Source organism: Ailuropoda melanoleuca, chromosome 8 (genome assembly GCF_002007445.2).
Source record: "Ailuropoda melanoleuca isolate Jingjing chromosome 8, ASM200744v2, whole genome shotgun sequence".
NCBI classification, from domain to species: Eukaryota; Metazoa; Chordata; class Mammalia; order Carnivora; family Ursidae; genus Ailuropoda; species Ailuropoda melanoleuca.
In genome coordinates, this window is record NC_048225.1 from 52,690,539 (window position 1) to 52,704,007 (window position 13,469).

At 44.2% G+C, this 13,469-nt stretch overlaps 1 long non-coding RNA gene across 1 annotated transcript; it reads left to right on the forward strand.

Moving 5' to 3' along the window:
* The first annotated feature begins 7,399 nt into the window (after window positions 1–7,399).
* On the forward strand, window positions 7,400–13,239 carry LOC117803359. The gene is made up of 3 exons (XR_004627149.1): window positions 7,400–7,454; window positions 10,694–10,790; window positions 11,634–13,239. It is a non-coding gene; the product is annotated as an uncharacterized LOC117803359 (long non-coding RNA).
* The last annotated feature ends 230 nt before the right edge of the window (window positions 13,240–13,469 follow it).

The following is a 13,469-nucleotide window of genomic DNA, read 5'->3' on the forward strand; positions in this document are numbered from 1 at the left end:
TCGTGGTGGCAGAGTGACAATGAAGGAGACAGAGCTGGCCTTCTAATACCTGCTTCTAGTTCTTAGGACACTTAAGAGTGGTGTGACCTTGGGGCCCCTGGGTGGGGCTCTGTCATTTGGACATTGGACTCTTGATCTCAGCTCAGGCCTTGATCTCAGGGTCATGAATTCAAGGCCTGCATTGGAAAAAAACCCCAAACAAACAAACAGTGGTGTGACCTTGGTAGGTGATTCGACCTGGGTACGTTTCCGTAAAAACCGCGCTTAGGGTTGTGCTCTGAAGGGTAGATAATTTATCATCAATTACCTATGACTGCTTAACAACATCCCCAAACTTAGTGGCTTAAAAAAACAGTTTATCATTCTCAGTTTTGTGACTTGGTTGAATCCTTCTTTTGCCAGTGTCATGTGGGTACTCTGCATTCAGCTGGCAGATTGGCTGGGGGCTGGGCGGAACAGCTGGGCCTCTCCGTGTGGTCTTTTATCTTGGGCTTAGGGCATAGTGGTCTCAGGACCAAGAAGGCAGAGGCAGTAGCTTCAAAGCCTGAGCCCGAGAACTCACAGAACATCACTTTCACCACATTCTTTTGGTCAAAGCAAGTCATTAGGCTGGCCCAATTCAAGGGGTGAAGAAACAGACTCCTCGTCTTGATGAGAGGAGCTGCGGAGTACAGCCCTGTGTGCTGTCCACCATAGTGATGTATGCAAAACAGTCCTCCAACTAGCATTGGGTAAGCTTTTAAGGTGCCCATTGTTTGTTTTTATAATCTGTATATGTTCTCTAAATTTGGGAATTTATTGAAAACCCCCAAACCTTAATTTATTAAGGCATTTTCACAAACATGTTTGAAGATAGATTGAGTCATTGGTGGTCTCCCCACACATAAAACAGATTGTTGCTTTTGCAAGATTAGATAGAAAGTGGTAGGTGTTGTGACTGTTTATTCCACAAGTATTAGATGAATGGCTACTGTGTGCCAGGTTTAAGTGCTGGCCATAGCAGATGCACTTTCTTACTAGAGCTTACAGTCTTGAGTTGGCCCGCAGGACCTCAATTGTACTTATTTGTAACTACGCATATATACACAAACTTGATAGAGTTAAGTGAATCAAATTTACTAAAATTAAAAAGACATATAGGGTATCTATAAAAGCCTGTGCAGTTTTTAAAAAAAAAATCTATATTAAATCTAAACAGTTTGTGAAATATGCTAGAAAGTAGATTTAAGACTTAGCAAATCTAATTGGAGAAGTTTTTGCTTTTGACATAGCCACTCTCATTTTTGGGAAAAGAAAGTTACACAGTTGAAGCCTGAAATAGGATTTGTTACCTGAAAAATAAATGAGAACAAATGCTTTTAAGTAATTTTGTGTGATTTTTATTTAATTCCTAACAAAAACCCTGAGGTAAATAGTAATTGATTGAGTTGAAAGAAACCCCTCTTGAGGCCAGTTCCTCTGCAGTAACTTAATTGGATCTGGTTTTTATTTCATTTTAGGGACAGTTACTTTCAAAGTGCTATTTAAAGTGAATGATTCATAAAACAGGAAAATTGTACTTGCAGTATTTATTAATATTTATATGATACTTTAGAGCTTATGGAGCACTTTGAATATATCATTCAAGTTCTCTGAAAAACTCAACTATTATCCCCATTTTTCAGTTGAGAAATCGAGCTCACAGAGGTGAATGAATTGCCCCAAATTATATAGCTAATAAGTGCCAGAGCCAGGTACTTCAATCCTTCAATCTTAAAATTGATTATGAAAGCCACTTCATTCTTATGGTTTATAAAAGAAATATTTGCTTTAGAAATAGGCTCCTTTTATGTTCCTGCTTTATCCATTGCCAGCTTTCAGGACAGCATCTCTAGAATGTGCTCATTATAGTAGACGTGGATTCTTTGGAAAAAAAAAAAAAAAAGCCTGAAACTTCTGAGACTTCACAAACTGAGTGTAGAAATGCTGCCACCTTTGTTTGGCTGCCAAGGCACTACCACAAAGGAGTGTAGATCCAGGTCCATTTATTTCATGAGAGTGGGTGCAGCTGTCTTCTTGCTGTAATCAAATGCTCCTCTGTAGCCAGCTTTTTGTGGCCAGAAAAAGCAAAGTAATTTTTAGTACAGATTAGCATAAAAATCTCTACTAGATCAGTTTCAGGAAACAATTACGAGCTTAGAAACAACAATAAGTGTGATCTATAGGTTGGTTAAAATGGCAGTTAATTTCCAGACTTTTTAAAATGCCCTTTATTTCTCACCGTGAATACTGTATAAATAGAATACACTACCTGCCACTGTATTTGGTTTCATAAATTATTTGGACAGGGTGAACAACAGACTTCAAAACTAAGTAGAGGTAGTAAATCTGCCCTTTTTAATGAGTTTGAATTTACAGTAGTAGTTTAAACATCTGGAAGTTTAAAGTCTTAATTCATTCCAAATGTTCAACGAGGATATATTGCAAAGAGGATATTGTAATTGGAGGATCAAGAAAACTACTATTGACTCAATCTGAAGCCTTCCTAATTTCTTATATATACATTAATCACTTAAAACTTGAGAGGCTGACAGTTTAAAAACAGTAGAGATGGACCCAGATATCTAAGTTGGCTTGCTCATAGAAGAGTAACTTAAAAGAGGGCATAGTTATTGCACGGATAAGGTTTAAATGCTGTTAGCGCATCTAAGATACGGCCAGATAGTGCTGCTGTGTTCTGTGCTTCTCTACTTAGGGGTATGTGGTGGGCTTTTTATAATTGTTCTTAAAACTGGACGGAGGGAAGTCAAACCTTGTGACTTAGAAACTGTAATTTTGATTAATGAATCTTGTAATCCAAGAATCTGGTCTGCAGCCAGCACCTAGCATGAGACCAAGCATTCACTTAACACACACTTACTGAGTCCCTGCTGGATGTTTGTTAGGTGCCGGTTTGGTTTTCCTACAGCAAAAACGGTTGTGGTAACAGGAGGAGTGGTCATCCTGTCTGTGGTAGCTGCTGCTGACAGTGCTCCCTACATGCTGGGTGCTGTGCGAAAGCACTTTACCGGGATCGTCGCATTTAAAATTACCCACCCTGTGAAAAAGAGTATCTCCTCTTTTTTGCAGGTGAAAACCAAAGGATTAGAAGGTCATGCGGCTAGTGAACTTGGAACCAGGATTTTAGCTTGATGTAAAGATTTAGGAATCTAATCTGTTGTCCCTTGTATTTGTTTTTCATGTGAATTTCAGATATTGCCTTGAATGCCTATAGTGGTCAGTCTCTTTAGCCACAGGCATGAGGCTAGGTGTCATGGATATAAATATGAATGAGGTAGAGCCCATGCCATGGATGCCAGGGTAAATAAAATTGAGCCCATACTAAAGGGGGCTGAGTCACATGGGGAAGCCAGACCTGCAAGTAAGGATCTGCCAGGAACTGGGCTACACATAGAGTATTGATATCAGCTCCTCCCAACCAGGGCACTTTTGAGAGTGTAAGGAAGCCCTTTAATAGTTATGCCAGAATAACAGATAAACCGGGACTATCCAGAGCAAAGCAGGACTTAATGGTTACCCTCACTAGAGGAAAACCCATGGTGTGAGTGGAGCTGACTCAAGGAGGTGACGCCCCAGGTACACTTGTCTCCAGTTATTACCCTTCCACCCTCGCTGTTTGCCCTCCAGACATCAGCTTGGTTGTCACTTTTCTGGAGGCTCTCTGTCTTTGAAATCTGAGTCAGTTGGCCCCCAGGCTTGCCTTGCTCTTCACTAGATGTAAGCCCTGGTGAGACTCTCGTGTCTCCCTGTTTGTAGCTAAGAGTAGAGAGTAGGCAACAAACAGCCTTGCAGAAACCTATAAAAACAAGAATATTTCTTTTCCCATGTATTGCCTCATTTAGTTGGCATTGGTATATAAAACTAAGCCAGATAAGCCAACAATTGCCAATAAGTACAGTTGGAATAGGTTTGAAGTCACTGAGAAATCGGCATTTGTTAAGAGTAGATCCACTTTTGAAAATTGCATGTACATGGGACTTCATGACCCTAAATGTTTTTAAGCTAGTCTCTTGCTTCTCAATGAAAATGTGACTTGGTACCTTAGTATTAGAAATGTACCTATATACAGTTGGCCTGTGAACAATGCAGGGTTTAGGGGCACTGACTCCCCGGCACAATTGAAAATCGTGTGTAACTTTTGACTCTTCAAAAACTTAACCAGTAGCCTCCTGTTGACCAGAAGCCTTACTGATAGCATAGAAAGCCGATTAACACATATTTTGTATGTTTTATGTTCTTATATACTTTATTCTTACAATAGTACCTAAGTGTATCTTAAAATTTTGGGTATTTCTAGGTTATAGTTCATCTATGATTTTTTTTCAAATTGTTGCACATCTCCAAAAAATTTTCCAATCTATTTAATGAAAAAAAATTCACACGTAGATGGACATGCAGTTCAAACCTGTTTTGTTCAAGAGTCAACCATCATGTCATTCATCTCCCCCCTCCGAAACAGTAGCTCATCATCGTGATATTCAGTATCCTATTTAAAGATAGGGTTTTTCTTCATCTAACCACTGTTACACATATTAAACTGTAAAATCTACATGGCAGTAGTGTTTCAGAGCCAGAAGGAGTTTTGGAAACTACATAGACACATAGACAACCTCTCATTTTACAGAGGACTGGACAGGACGTCTTGTTCAGGATGATGCCGCTCGGCGGTGGCAGAGGCCAGGGGAGAACAGAAGGGTCCCGGCACGGCTGCGCTCTGTTGTACCACACAGACGTAACTGAGGATGGAAAGCTGAAGGAATCGCTTCTTGGCAGGTGAGCAGTGTTCACCGTTTAAACTGGTACTAACGTGAACGGTAAGCCCGAAAGTATGTCCGCTTTATAGGAGAGAGATTTATTAAGCAGGCCAGGGCCTGGGGCTAGTTCTTGGCGCATTTCTGTTTTGTGTTACCATAAAATTTTGGTTTTAAGAATGTTTGGGATTGCTTACATCTTATTTGGCAAATTCCTATTCTTGGTATGATCATTTTTCTTTAGAAGAAGACGTGGTTAGATTATGGATTTGCAAAGCCTTTATCCTAAAAAAATAAAATGTTGAAAGCTTTCCTTATGATTACATCTTGTGGGATTTGGACTTCCTTTTCGTACCGGCAGCGGCTGTATGTTGCGTGCTCACTATGCACTATGTCCTCTTAGGTACTTTGTATGCCTCAGGTTTTGAGGTTCGCCATAACCTGAGCAGTAGCTCTTGCTATCCTCATTTCAGGGATCCAAAAGTGACTTGTCCAGGGCCATTCAGTGGTGCAGTGGGATTCAAACACTGACCAATTGATTCGGGTCAACCAGTTTGCTCCTCCTCAGAGTAGAAATATCCATCTTTTTAAAAATGTGTATGAAAAGACTTGGAGGAAAGTACATCAAAATACTAATGAGTAGCTCCAGGTGGTGGGAGTATGAGGATTTATAAAATTTTCTTCTTTGACATTTCTATTTTCCATATTTTCTATAGCACATATATTTTTCCTATCTTGGAAGGGATTAAATAGAAAATTCAGATTTCAAGATCAGGTACATGAAAACATTTTTCTTCCGGAAGATTTGTTACTACTTTTCCAGTTCCATTTAACACACATCATGCCAGACATCCTGCCAGGTGTTTTTGCTACAGAGATAAGACGTTGACCCTGGTGGCAAGTTGTTAGGCTGGGAATTCCTAAGGCCCAGCTCGTGTCTGTCACTGGTGCACCCCCACCTCTTGCCCCCAGTTCCTTCTTAACCACCTCTTCTGTTACCACTGCAGTTCAAACCACTGCCGTCTCTCTTTACCTTTCCCTCCAAGTTTATTTTCCAGCTAATAGCCAGAGCGATCAAGGACCTCCTCTTCTCAGCCTTTCCCAGTGGTCTTGGACCAGAATCCAGGCTCTGACTGCCACTCTCTGGACCTCCGTGATCTGGTCCATGCCAGGCTCTGGCATCTCCTAGTCTGATTCCTGTTCACCCTGCCCAGCTTTTATGGGTTCCTTCTGGTTTCTCCTTCTCACCAAGCTCGTTCAGAGAAGCTCGTTCAAGACCTTCATACCTGCTGTGCCTTAAAAGCTATCAACCCAGTTATTCACCTTTGCATCATTTAGATCTTTGCTTAAATATTATCTCCACAGAAAAGCTTTCTCTGCCTCCCCTTTTTAAAACTAGCCTACCTTCACGAGAAATGATTGGGCTTTGCATACTGGTATGTAAGTTCTCTAAGGGCCGAGACCTTGTGTTCACTGCAGTTGTGTCCCACTGCCTGAAACAGTGCCTGGCATGGCATAGGTGCTTTGTTTTTATTGAGGGAAGGTCCAAGATGTGTTTTAGGACCATTGGGAAATTCAGAGTGGCTGCAGGGTTGAGGGGAGGGCAAAGCAACTGGAGATGAGGATGGAAAGGCATCTGGAGCTGTCCAATCTCTGAAACCTGTTGAAATTCCTGCTCAGAAATTAACCATCACCCCCTGGTTAGGGCACACTCCAAGAGATGCTAAGCCTACACTCCTTGCCTATGTGAGCTGCCATAGGAGCAGAGTCCTTCATAGGCCATAGATGTGTGTGGCAGACTCCAGCCTGCAGTTTCTGGGCATGTTTAGAAAATAAGAGAACACAGTTGAACTAAAAAGCAAACTCCACATTGGTCACTGTTAATCATAATTAATAACGTCTGTGATTTGTATAGTCTTCCGAAGCGTTCCAAGTCTTGAGACATGATCCCTTTGGTCCCTCCAGGCCCTGCCACAATAATGACCTTGGCATGTGACTCACCACCCTCCCCTGCCATATAATACCCTCTTATTTATCACCCGTCTTACCCCTTCCTTTCCAAGTCAAGTAATTTCTGCCTTGTTTTTTCTTCTCTTCCTTCCCTTCTCAAACCACAACCCGTATAATTTTCATTGCCCTCTTTAGAACCTGTTTGCGTCTCGGCTCCAGCCTTTTTATAGAGAAGGGGAGCAGACCTGGAACAGTGTGGAGGGAGAGATGTGCACTTTTAAATTACCCCCATTAATAGTGGCATTTTCCTCTGGGCTGCAATTCCCTGTCCGGCTTTGCAGTCTCCCTGGGTGATAGATGGCTAAACACAGAGGTGGCTGCTGGTGCTTTAAAATCATTAGCAATCTCCGTGCTTATTCAAGGTTTAAGTCTCTACCCATAGTATGAGATTGATCAGCTTGCTTAAATAATAGAATTAAGGTAATGGTTTCTTCTTTTTTTTTTTTTTTTTTTTTTTTTTTTAAAGATTTTATTTGTTTATTTGACAGAGATAGAGACAGCCAGCGAGAGAGGGAACACAAGCAGGGGGAGTGGGAGAGGAAGAAGCAGGCTCACAGCAGAGGAGCCTGATGTGGGGCTCGATCCCATAACGCCGGGATCACGCCCTGAGCCGAAGGCAGACGCTTAACCGCTGTGCCACCCAGGCGCCCCAAGGTAATGGTTTCTTCTATGCTTCATGTAATGGCGCTTAGGAAGGAATTTAATACTTACTGGGTGACTCCTGTATGCCAGGCACTGTATGAGATCCTTTATGTATACGATCTCATTAAGACCCACATTTTGATGAGGTTGTTACATTATCCCCATGAGAGAACTGAATTTCAAGGAAATTATTTGCCTGCAGTCACATGGTCCATGTCTGTCCAAAGCCAGAGCCCGTGTCCCTGCAAAACACTGTGCAGCTAGCCTCAACTCCACCACAGTACTTGAGAGTGTACCAAGGGTCTTCACAGACATTATGTCATTTCAGTCTTCATGACAACCTGTGAGAATGGCGGTGTCGTCCCCAACTGACTTGCCAAAATGCAGCACCACTGGAAATCTCTAGCTCTGTGGCTCTCTGACTCGGAGTCTGGTGTTTGGGGAAGGGTCCCGTGCGCATCACTCTGCTAAATGAGGGATTTGAGGCCAGCTCTAGAAGAGTTCGAGCATTGGTGGGCTATGCCAGAGGGACCAGACCACAACCCCTGTGACATCAATGAGAGCAGGGATGTAGGTGTTCATTGGGGAGGTCTGGATGAGACTGCTGTCCCTTTCCTGCTGGTGAGAGTGGAGGCAGGCCTGGCTGGGACCTGAAAGCATCAGAATGAGAGAAGGGGCAGGGTTGGACAGACCAGCAGTAAGTAGCAGAGGTTTGGTGTGAGGACAACCAGTCAGTGCTGCTGCTTGGGAACTGTGTGGCATCGGGTGAACCATCTCACCTCCCTGACTTCAAATGTCACTCTGTTGATTGGGCAATCACAGGCAAACCTCAACACAGCTTGGTATGCCACTTTGTCCAAGGGCAGGCTTGGCTAACCTGACTGCTGGTTATGGGAAACTCCCAGAACAAGCAGGAAATACTGATGACATGAAGAACCTAGAGGCTCACTTTGCTTCCGTGCCCTTAAGAGAGAGGTTAGTCAAGTTACTGCCCCTCTCTGGGCCTCAGTCTTCTCATCTGTAAAGCAAGGATGCTAATATCGCCATAATTAAGGAGATAATGTTTAGTCAGCTATATATGCTCTCATGTCACTGAAATGCTCGGATAGAAAAAAAGCTCCTAGATGAAATTAGGAAAGGATGAGCTTCACGCCAAAGGACCTGGAAAGATTCCTGGAGGAGTGTGGCATGAGGTAGATACTAAGAGCTGGACAGGGGTCAGCAGGGAGGGATGCAGAGTTTGGGAGGACAGTCGGGGCAGCAGACCTGGTGTCCTCCCACACAGGCAGGGCTACTGCTCTGTCTCTTCCCTTCCCATCTGACTCCATTAGCGTCTTCCATGTTCACAGCTCTGGCCCTCAATTCTCAATTCTAAGAGGCTATTAGTTATGAGACACACTTTTAATTAATAGCAGCTTTTAGGGGGATAAAAAAAATATCTCCACTATAAACACACATTGGTTTTAAATTGCATCTCAGTTTCAAAACCATTAAGTTGTGGGGAGAAAGTGTATCTTAGAATTGAGAAAGTACTGAATATGTCACTTCAAAATAAATACTACCCAAAAAAGTTCGTCATGTGGATCTTGAGACCGATATTCATGTTCCTGTTCTACCACATACTAGCTTTATCCTTCAGGGCAAGTTGCTTGATTTCCCTGAGCATCAATTCATTTTTTAAACGTCTATAAATTGCCTGGGCATAGGAGGTGAGCAGTTAAGGTTATTTGAATCTGAATGTTGACTCATTTTGGAAAGAGGTCCGTAGAACATATTTTGTCTAAAATTAGGGGTTGCCGTAGTTTAAAAAAACCCCTATATATTGTCGTGTTAGGACAGTATAACACAGAGCAGTGGTACTCAACTGGGGGCAATTTCAACCCTCAAGTGACATTTGGCAGCATTTGGAGGCGTTTTTGGTTGTCACAACTGCAGGGGGCAAGCTACTGGCGTCTAGCGTGTAGAGGCTAGGAATGCCGCTCAACACCTTCAGTGGGTAGGACGACCCCCCAGAACAAAGGGCTTTGTGGCCCCGAATGTCCATTGCATGAAGTCAAGAAACCCGGACAGAGAGATTAAGAATGTTGATTGTGGAGCCCAACTGTCTGGATTTGAACCCTGGCTCTACCACCTACCAGCTGTGTATCCTTGGGTCAGTTACTTGATCTCTGTCATCTGGGGGAGAACGATAACAGTTTCTGCTGCATGGGGTGGTTGTGAGGATTACTAGGACTGAATGTGGGTAGAGAACTTCCAGTGGACACCGGCTTCTAGGAGGCACCCAGTGAGTGTCAGGTGTTAGGGAATTGAATCACCGTTAGACTGTGAATATACCTCGTGACCAGTACTAGGACCTCAGATAAGCAAGTTAACTCCTTGTGCCTCCGTTTCTCCATCTGTTAAAAAAATGTGGAGATCAAATGAAATCAATATGATAGCAAACTGGGAACAGTGGAAGATTTTGCAAATGCATTTGTGTCATTATTATTGCCTCAAACTCCAGTAAGACAATGCCCTGGGGTGAAGCGGTGAACTCTCCTGGGCCGGACTGTAAGTCAGAAGGAACAGCAGAGCGAGGAGGCGCTCAGAGCAGCATGTTGCAGGCCCAGCAATGGACTGCACCTTAAGTAGGTCCTCAGCTGTGAGTCCAGGAAGTTGCCTTTATTGCACAGTTATGTGCAAATTGCGCCCGGCCCCACATACCACTTTCCCTGGAGGAGTGCTTGGCGAATCAGCATGCACGCCTGTGCTGCAGGCTCTAAACTCCAGGAAAACAACAGCTCCAGTGGAAAGAAAGTCCTGCAAACCCTTGGCCAGGGATCTGTTCCTGCTCTGTCTGTGTCTTCTCTGGCACTTAGATGAAGGAACTGGATGGCTGGCCTGGACTCCAAGGTCTGCCTGAGCACTAACCACACAGGATTGAGTGAGGATTATTATCTTTAACAATAACATCAGCAAACGATTTAGCAGAACTGTGTCAAGCAGTTTACATAAATAAACGCATGTAATTCTCAGAACAACCTTGTGAAACATTGAGCACAATGTCCAATTACTGACAATATCACTGAGACTCAGAGACATTAAGTAACTTGCCCAAGAATGCATAGAGCCAGGTCCACACTACAGTTAACTAACACACAAGCCAGAATGTGCAAAGGGCCTGGAAAACACGAGGCACTTAATATTTGCTCATTGAGTTTAATGAATGAATGCCCAAGGGCAAATCACAAAGTGGCTTGTCCTTTCTCCAGCTCTGTCCATCCCTGCCTCTCGTCACCTCATCGCCTCTCCTTGCCTGGGCTCCCAGTTCCTGCTCACTCTGGCCAAGAGCTTGGCACCCTCTGGGCAGTAAGTAAAATTGTTCTTTCAGGGACCTTCAGTGGCAGCAGCAGAAACTAGCCTTTCCCACTATTCCATCTGGTGAGCCCACTCTGTGCCAAGCCTGGGGGCCTTGAGAACACAGAGCTGAGTCATCCTTCGTACCTGATCTGCGGAGGCCCACATGTGTGGGAGGCCAGTGAGGCCAGAGGGAGACTGTTGAGAATACCAGCTAGTTACAAGCAGAATGCTAAAAGCAACCCTTGAAGGGGAGAGGCTCAGGGAAGCCTTCCCTTGGGGGGGGGGGTGCGCTGCTTTGAAGCTTGCATACCTGTATTTGGGATAGATTGGGCCACAACTGCCTTCCCATCCATCCCAGTTTATCCTCCATTCAGTGTCCTGGCACCATATAATTGAAAACTAGCTCCGTTTCTGCAGACCCCCACAAGGTTCTTTGGTCAAAACAACTCAGGGCAGTGCCCCCTTCCCTGGAGTGCCTGTGGGGACAGTCTAAAGGGCAAGGGCCCATAATGTGGCTAGGCGCCTGGAGATCCACATCGGAGGTGGGCATTTTTCTCAGTGGGGCTTTGCACAGGAATGAGAGCCTGAGGAAGAGGCTCAGGACAGAGGGACATCTCCCCCACCCCTGGGACTGCCCAAGATTGGGTTAGGAAGCTGCTTTGGGACCCTCAGACCTACAGGGTGGAGGGTCTGCCTGCACCACCCATAATGAATAGAATTGTGGACACAGGTATAACAAGCTACCACGTTGCTCGCTAACCCAAGCACAGACACCCCTATTAATGTAATCTCCCACCCTCCGTCCCTCCCTCAGTCATTCGTCTATGGCACTGAGTAATTCCTTTCTTTCAGGAAAGGTCTGGGGACACTTGTCAGGCATCTGTAGAATTTTGCCAGGATCCAAGAAGCCTTCATCATGGTGCGGAAAGCGTTAAGACCCAAGCCTTGACGGATGAGTTGGAACTTTGGAAGGTAGAAATGGGTTAAAACAAAACGCAGTCAGATGGAAGGGAAGGTGTGAGCAAAGACAGAGAAGTAGTAAAGTCGGGGAGATGTGTGAGCAATGATCTGTCCTCCACTTAGACAGACAGTGTTTCCCAAGAATCTTTGACCGTGGAGGATCTCACGAGATGAGTGACCTGAGGAGCGCACTTCAAGAAAGACGGCAGAGAGAGAGAGTGAGTGTGTGTGTGTGTGTGCACACGTGTGCATATGGCAGAGAATAGAATAGTGAGTGCGGTGGTGTCCGTGCTTGCTCCTGGAGGTGGGGATTCTCAGTATCCCTTCCACAGAACACTGGCCGGCCGCAGAGGTTCTCTGTGGTCCTGCAATAAGCATGGGAGGGGCCACAAACAGAGTCCTCCTCCGGATTGGATTCAGGATTCCGGAGCCAGTAGCATATTAAAGGCCACTCCCCCACCCCCACCAGTCCTGCAGCAAAGACACTTTAACTTTGCTTATCCCTGCGTGGACCAAACTGACTTCACCATGAATCCCTTTGTTTCAGGGAACATCTTTATTTGGGGGAGTAGGGGGCTAATTTTTTTTTAATGTTAACATGTACTTATGGTATGAATACATTTCAAGCAGAGCAATGGGGTATGCCGTGGAAAGTTTTCTTCCCAGCCTTGGCTCCCTTAGACTCCTAGTTTTCTTCTTCCACGGGGTGGCTCTTCTGTATCTTTCCATCCTCGGGATATGAGATACGTTCCTCTAGTGATGGCATCAAGATTGTTTCTAGCCTTTTGTTCATCTGAGCTGGGGGTTGGTACACCATGGCTTGCTGGCTAAATCCAGCCCACTGGTTCTTTTTGTTTTTTCTTCTTCTTCTTCTTCTTTTTTTAGCAGTGAACCCCTATGGTCCTCAAGCTAAAGGCATCACTATCTTGTCCTTAATAGCTCCAAACAATGCTGTTACGAATATCCTTGCCCATCATTGCAAACATGTGCACGCAGATCTCTCATAAATATACCCTATTTGGTCTAAGCCAATCTGAGGGGCATAGCTCACTGTTTAGCTGATTTTTCTTTTGTTTTGAGTGAGGTTAAGCATCTTTTCACAGATATAAAAATGTTTATTTTTCTCTTTTTTGTAAATTTTATTTCTTTCTAATTGGATAAAGAATATGAACAAAGGCATTTTTGTTATTGCTTTATAGAAAAATTAAAGGAATTCGCATTTTGTCTGTCTCATGTATAAATGTTTCCTCCATTTGTCATTTGTCTGACTTTATGTTTTTTTTAAAGATTTATTTCTTTCTTTCAGAGAGAGAGAGAGCGTGAGCAGTGGGGAGAAGGCAGAGGGAGAGGGAGAGAAACCCTCAAGCAGACTCCCAGCTGGACACGGAGTCTGAGGCTGGGCTTGATCTTGATCTCATGACCCTGAGATCATGACCTGTGCTGAAATCAAGAGTTCGATGCTTAACCAATGGAGCCCCAGGCGCCCCTATGATTTTTGTTTTTGTTTTTTGTTTTTTTTTCTGTGCAGAAATGTTCTCAGTTGAGGCACCTGTGTGGCTCAGTCATTAAGCGTCTGCCTTCAGCTCAGGGCGTGATCCTGGCGTTCTGGGATCGAGCCCCACATCAGGCTCCTCCCCTGGGAGCCTGCTTCTTCCTCTCCCACTCCCCCTGCTTGTGTTCCCTCTCACGCTGGCTGTCTCTCTCTCTCTGTCAAATAAATAAAATCTC